A 7,364-nucleotide genomic window follows, 5' to 3' on the forward strand; every position below is an offset into this window, starting at 1 on the left:
ATAGTAAATGGAATGCAATTTGAAGGATTAAAGATGAATGCTCAATAATTGCTGTAGGGGAAAGCACTTTGATTACATGGGGAGTGGGTTATGTATGGAGAGGATAATCTCTTGTCTGCTCCCTAACCATCTGATCTAAATTCCAGGTAATATTTGTATTAACCCTCACAGTGGGGCTACTCCCACACTGCAAGGGTAAAGCGCTTGTTTTTATCAAAGCTATACTTACCTGCCTGTCTCATCCTTCACTGCAGCAATGGAATATCCCTGGATGTTCTCATGTCCTATACACTGTGTATAGAACGTGATGACTCAGGGACCTTAGACTGTGGCAGCAGAGGGGGATCAAGGCAAAAGGGACCAGTCTAAGAACTATATAGAGGATCTGTTGTCCGCACACCGATCCTGCTTCAGAATGTTATCTTTATTCGTAATCCTTTAGCATGGCATGTGCCTCGCAGGACCCCTTCATCAAGCAAAGTGTACGGTGCATTTACCTGTCATGCTAAAGGATTACGAATAAAGATAACATTCTGAGGCAGAATGGTGTACAGACAACAGATCTTCTAGATCAGTGGTTCTCAACCTGGGTAACCTCAGGACCCACATTTGTCCTTGGTCATTAAGTCGCGACCCAAGTTGCACTGCAATGTTCCATGTCACGGTACTGCGCAATCGAACTGTTGGTGGGAGGTGCGTTTGGGTTGCCATTAAGGAAATTTGAGCGGATCCTCAACCTGGGGTCCAGTGTGGTCTACTGTGCTGTGATGGTTCCCCATCCATATGTGTATTGCTTGTAAAGCTCTCGTGTGTGCCCTGTAGAGGTGCCGGGAGCCACAATGTGATGAGCTCTAAGCAATGCACGTATGAATGGAGCTCCCTTGCGGCCATAGCCCCACCTCACCCCATCTCAAGTCGACACTCGGCACCGGGCATCATAATTTTAAATGGCTGCTCGGTGCGAGAACTGACTGTGCTTCTCTAGGGGGAGGCTCACCTAGAAAAGTGGAAGGCATGTGGCGACCCACTGGACAGGGGTCGCGACCCACCAGTTGACAACCAAGGTTCTATATTGTATACTGTGGCGCCATCTGCCTGTTGTTCCAGCACCCATTGAATTCTAGGTTACATCGCTACAGTGTGCGAATGGGATATTACAAAGACAGTCTAAGAGCAAGCCGGCTCCGAGGATCAGGTGAGTGTAACTTTTTTATTTTGAACCAAGTCAAAAACGAGCACCTCACCTTTGCAGTGTGGAGGTAGCCGGACTTTAAGGGTTCAGAAATATTTTACCCGGAGTTCTGCTTTGAAAGTCTTTGCATAAAGATGTGGTACTCTGGGTGCTCCGAGTGACCATATTTTGCTATGTGTTCTCCATAAAGGGGTTCACCTTCTTTCTCACCTTATGGTTGTGTGTGCACAGTCAGATATAGAAGACATGCAAAGCAAGTTATACATACAAATGAAACCCACATACATACAATTCACTGAGCCACGTATAACAAGGGTAGCTTCATTAAACAATCAGTACAAAAAACACTGAAAGGTGTTTCCGACATTGTGCCTTTCCCCAGGCAGTACACAACCTTAAAAACAGACAAGCCATATAAATCAACCAGCAGATCAGACTTTTGATGAATAGAAATCTACCAACTGGAATAACATGATGGAAGCTGGAGGAAATCCAAAATCAGCCCCAGGGAGTCCAGCAATGCTGGTTTCTGTATCGGAGCAACAACTGTTATTTTTCAGCTACGTCCAATGAGATTTGAAAATGACTTACATTGCACTAATAAAGATCTCTATCCCCGTTTAATGTTTTTTGGGATTCAGTTTCGTTCCCTGAAGGGTATCTAAAGCTGACCCAGCTGACTGTCCCAGGTGTTCTTATGTTTGCCTGCTTGCTTTGTGTTGAACGCGTTTTCTACATTGTTGATTGTAATACTGCTTGCACTGCTGAAAAATTTAATAAACACAATGTAAAAAAAAAGTGTAGCCAAAGCCAACATTTTAAAGGTACCGTAAACACGGGAGTTAAATCTTACAAAGTATTTAAGTACCTTTTACTTATTAACAAAAATGTATCTTATTTGTGTATCACTCGGCTGTAGATCCTCGAATCATCTCTGAATTGGAGCTGACACTGTCCTTCCTTCTGGAGGGGGGCTACTTTTGTTCCCCATGGTCCATGTGTGTGTTGTAAAGTAGTCACCGCTCCAAGCTCGCTCCTGTGATGGACTACCATTTCACCTTTAGTTTATTACTGATTGTAGTCCATCACAGGAGCGAGCTTGGAGCGGTGAATACTTTACAACACACACATGGACCATGGGGAACAAAAGTAGCCCCCCTCCAGAAGGAAGCACAGTGTCGGCTCCAATTCAGAGATGATTTGAAGATCTACAGCCGAGTGATACACAAATAAGATACATTTTTATTATTAATTATCAACTAAATCAAAAGGTTTAGTGTCGGTTTAAGTTTTTAGCTTCAGATGAAGCTTGGAAGGGTAAGAACCCTGACAGAGGAGAGATTCACCCTCTGCAGTACTCTCCCGGTCGGGTCTTGTTTTTCCACACACATGCAGTAGAGTCTTCATTCCTATAGAGCAGCCATCCGCAGTTGAGAACTTTACAACACACACATGGACCATGGGGAACAAAAGTAGCCCCCCTCCAGAAGGAAGCACAGTGTCGGCTCCAATTCAGAGATGATTTGAAGATCTACAGCCGAGTGATACACAAATAAGATACATTTTTATTATTAATTATCAACTAAATCAAAAGGTTTAGTGTCGGTTTAAGTTTTTAGCTTCAGATGAAGCTTGGAAGGGTAAGAACCCTGACAGAGGAGAGATTCACCCTCTGCAGTACTCTCCCGGTCGGGTCTTGTTTTTCCACACACATGCAGTAGAGTCTTCATTCCTATAGAGCAGCCATCCGCAGTTGAGATGCATAATAGATGGCCTCTCCATAGGTATAAAGGAGGTTCTCCCACACATGAGTGTAAAAGAAGCCCGGCCAGGAGACCTCTGTAGTGGCGGCTGCTAGGCAGGACAGATCTCTGAGGAGAGGGGTAACATTTTGGACAGAATACTGTCCCCCAGAGCATTAGTAATGGAGGCATGTGACCCAGGTTTTGGTTCTAATATGATGGTTGGGGTTACAGTCATACCAGATCTTAACCGGTTTCTATTTTCTTGCTCCAGAACTGGTTGTAGGCGAGACACCGCCGGCGTTCTCCATCATGGGGGCGGAGCAGAGCAATGAGCATGACATCCGGCATGGAGATTCCAACTCTGGTAAGTCTGAATACAAGTCTGTTCCTGCGTACAGCTCCGGAATAATTTGGGGGTAGGGATAGTCATTGCTGGCATTTCATGACATTGGAGGGTTTGAATAGTCATATTTAGCGGATAACGCAACCAAATCTCGTTTCCCCATAGCAACCATTCAAAATCGCTGTTTGCAGAAATGACTTTGGGATGATTGGTTGCTATGGGTAACAGGACATTTTTCCTGCAGCATTGATAATACATCCGGCAGATATACAAGACACAAATGAATGCAGCTCTGTATTCATTGATACAATATAAAGCAGTGTAAGGACCTGACTTGGCCTGGTATCAGCCTCTTGCAGGCCCACCTCATTTCCTGGCTGGCCCAGCTTCATCTAGAGCTTTCCTCCGCAGCCTGACTGTCCCTGGACTGTCCCTTTCATTCACTGGATTTCAGTTCTTTGGATCATGGAGCCTCGACATCACATGTGAATGTTACCTATGGTGTCTGCATGCAAATTCTGCCTTCCTAGAAACACCTAGTCCTCTAGACTAACATTCATCCATCAAGGCATTTTGATATTTGGATAAGTCCTCCCACACCAGTCCACTGCTTGCATCAGTGCTAAAGGCTCTTGAGAGGAGTCCTGAGACAGGGCACTGTGATGTTTTCAGAAATCTATGTACAGCACCCTGCCAGCCCCTCCCACCAGCCATGATTTGCCTGCATTGCATAAAGAAGCACATAGACCCAGTGATTATGTCACTGGCTCTAAAATAAGGTAAAGCAGAAAAGTTTTATTAAAAAAAATAATAAGAATTAGCATGTTGATGAGGGGAGGAACCAGGAAAGGCGAAATACAAGCAGATTAAAGTTTCCCCTTAACTAGAAAATCTGTTTGTGTTGGAGGTTCTGAATTGTGGAAGTGAAAGCGGCAATTGCTGAGCCAGCGAGCCGATGTTAGCAGATTTATTGCAGAAGGGTCAGCACAGGTTTCCTCCGAAGGCTTCATAGTTATTCATTATTATGTTACCAGCACATCCCTCACCGGCCAGACAGAGAGCGAAGATGGACGACATTGTAGTGGTGGCTCCTGGGACACAGTCTCTCCGGAACATCACAAAGGACCCCGAGGTCATCAAACTGCAGGAGATCCCAACCTTCCAGCCCCTCCTCAAAGGTCAGAGTTGTGTGTGTATGTGTGTGCGCGTGCATGCGCGCTGGGTGATCTCTTACCACAGTGGTCTGCAACCTCTGCATTCCAGCTGTTGTGGAACTACAAGTCCCATAAGGCATTGCAAGACACTACCAGCCACAGACATGACCCCCAGAGGCAGAGGCAAGATGGAATTTGTAGTTTCAGCACAGCTGGAGTGCCGAGGTTGCCAACCTCTGTGTTACAATATTTATACCTGATATTTCAGATGCAGAGATGCTTCTTGTATTTGGAAAAAAGAGAAGAGCAGCAAAAGCAGCCGTTATGACACAACAGGTACAATTGTGTCCTTTGTGTAGCATTTGCTATGTTTTTACTATTATGGCTGCTTTTGCTGTAATCGGCTGGAATGCTGCTCTGCTCTTCTTCTTTTATTTTTATTTTTTCCCCCACATATCTTGCTAGCAGAGGACAGGGAACTCTTAATACCGGGCACTTGGAGTGGAGTGTAGTCAGTGGGGGTGAGGGGAAGTTTGCTTTCCATGCTTCTTATATTGCCCAGGGACTCCATGACTATGGTCTCCTTGCTTCATTTCCTGGATATGTCCCCTTGGCCAAGATGTCTTACTGCCTCTCAGTAATGTAAAATAGGACACGGTTCCATCAGGATGCATGTGATCTCATTGTAACTACAAAGGTGCTAACTTCCATTAGGAAAATGAGAACTTTACAGAAGAACTCTGGGCAGCGAGGGTTGTCAGCGGTACATGGTCTCCAGATCTCATTGCCGGTGAAGTAATTGGTTGGCTCTTCTATGGTTTCTGTATATGGACATTTGTCTGCATGACAACTGATTTTCTCTTTATACAAGTCAACAGGAATACATTAAAAGCTTCAAGCTTCTCAAATGCAAGCTGAGAACATGCCTTGTCCTCACAAACCCCGATCAGCAGAGCTTTTAGGATTTTGAAAAGTTAACCCTTGCAGTGGGGCTGCCCCAACACTGCAAGGGTTAACTGCTCGATTTTCTCTAGGGTCTCAAATAAAGAAGCCTCAATCCTGTGAGAGACTGCTCACCTCTCTCCCCCACTTTTCTGGCAGGGGAAAGTGCCTCGGCGTCCTCAAGTCTAATACACTTTAATAGATGTGATGACACGCAGAGCCTCAGACCGCCGGAGCAGAGGGGGACGGAGGCTGTGGGGACCGGTCTAGCAGCCAGAGGATTAAGTGAGTGTATCTTTTTTTCATTTTAGACCAGAGTGGGCGACTCCGGCTGTTTTGGAACTACAAGTCCCATGAAGCATTGCAAAACTGACGGTTACAAGCAGGACTCCCAGAGGCAGGGGCGTGTTGGAATTTGTAGTTAAAGCACAGCTGGAGGGTCCCAGTTGCCCACCACCGTTTTAGACCGTAAAAAAAAAGATCTGTTAACCCTGGCAGTGTGGGGGTAGCCTCACTGCAAGGGTTAAGTTTGTAACTGCCTGGAGTTCTTCTTTATGCTGATTTTGGTTGTTATGAGCAATTCAGACACATTTCCTCTAGTTTGTGGAATCCTAACTGCCACCATGTAAGAGAAAATTTAAGGCAGAACTCCAGGATGTCCCAGGTCACCCACTGAAGCTGCGCTTGGTCTCCCCCCGGGTTATTTTAATAAAACATACCTTTTTCCTGATATACCTCTTCCTGCCGTGGTGGCAGCACGGGGCTGGCATTGTTCCAGGACTGAGTGATGCTTAGGTAATGACATGTTAGCGCCGCTCATTCCTGGAGTACGGTGAGCCCAGCCTGTGTAATGACATGTCCCCCTAGGGAGGCATGTGAACTACAGGCTGGGCTCATAGGGAATGGGGAGAATAACATGACTGTCGTCCTGCCCAGAGAGGTCTTCCTGTGCTGGACCGAAGAAGGAGCCAGGGAACACTAATGGAGAGTGGAGAGAATAAGTAGAGATTGGTACTATATTTTTATACAGGAGGAGGGGGGCCAATAGGAAAAAAGAAGTTTTCCTTGGAGTTCTACTTCAACTCCTTGAACTAGGCGACATCTCATGTACAATGCTTCAAACAGACAGACGGCACAGAAGGGATAGGAGTTTATATCAGCGTGTGTGATAACGCAGTGAAAGGGCCAGTTTTGGATTTGGTATATAAGAGATTAGAACCTCTTTCAGGTTTCTCCAGCATCTTTGTCACTGGTGTTCACGGTCCCTCTTTGTCCTGGTGACCATTATTACTGGGACTGAAGGTAGGGAGGGAAGATTGAAACGGCTAAGCTGTCACCAAAACAGATGTTGAGGGGAAATCTTTCAATCGGGGACACCTTTTCTGGTGACAACTGCCTAAGAGGGGAATTCCTCTCACTTTAGAGAGATTTCCTCTTAGGACAAGAAATGAAGCGTAATCTCCCCCATGGAATTCAGAAAAAAAAATTGACAGGGGTTCTCATACTTCTTTTCTATCAGAAAGGTAGAGTGGGGGCTGTTTGAGCCAAATTCATACTAATAGCCATGGATTTGGATTGGAAGGCCCAACAAGCTCATATAGATGTGATTGTCAGCTATCCACAAAACTGTGGCCATGTATTATACAGAGCAGATGTCATTTTTCTGTAGCGTGATGAGTTTAGAAACAATTTCTGATTGGTCACTCTGAGTTACCATACTTTGCATATCCTTGTCGCTCTTTGCAAGAGTCTGTGACTGCAGATAATCAGTCTGTCTGAGTCGGTACTGGTGATGATCAGCAGGGGGCAGCAGAGCTCTGCATAATCCTCACTTCTCCAAAAGCCCACAGAGGAAATGAAATACAAAAATCATCATTGTACTTTATATCTTCTAAGTGAATGTGTTTTATTCCTAGGTCTGTCAGGTTCCGTACAGAAAACCCACACCTGTATATAGGCACACGCGCTGCTTCTCCCACACCAGTCCC

General features: G+C 45.4%; 2 long non-coding RNA genes across 2 annotated transcripts in view; both read left to right on the top strand.

Annotated features, from left to right (window-relative positions):
* Window positions 1-4,921, top strand: part of LOC108797333 — an 8,000-nt gene extending 3,079 nt beyond the window's left edge. The window contains exon 3 of the long non-coding RNA XR_001941878.1: window positions 4,910-4,921. This is a non-coding gene — a long non-coding RNA (uncharacterized LOC108797333). The remainder of the gene's footprint in view (window positions 1-4,909) is intronic.
* LOC108797332 lies at window positions 3,190-4,408 on the top strand. The gene is made up of 2 exons (XR_001941877.1): window positions 3,190-3,301; window positions 4,315-4,408. It is a non-coding gene; the product is annotated as an uncharacterized LOC108797332 (long non-coding RNA).
* Window positions 4,922-7,364: the final 2,443 nt, after the last annotated feature.

This window comes from Nanorana parkeri, unplaced genomic scaffold (assembly GCF_000935625.1).
Source record: "Nanorana parkeri isolate BGI_ZX_2015 unplaced genomic scaffold, ASM93562v1 scaffold1261, whole genome shotgun sequence".
Classification (NCBI taxonomy): domain Eukaryota; kingdom Metazoa; phylum Chordata; class Amphibia; order Anura; family Dicroglossidae; genus Nanorana; species Nanorana parkeri.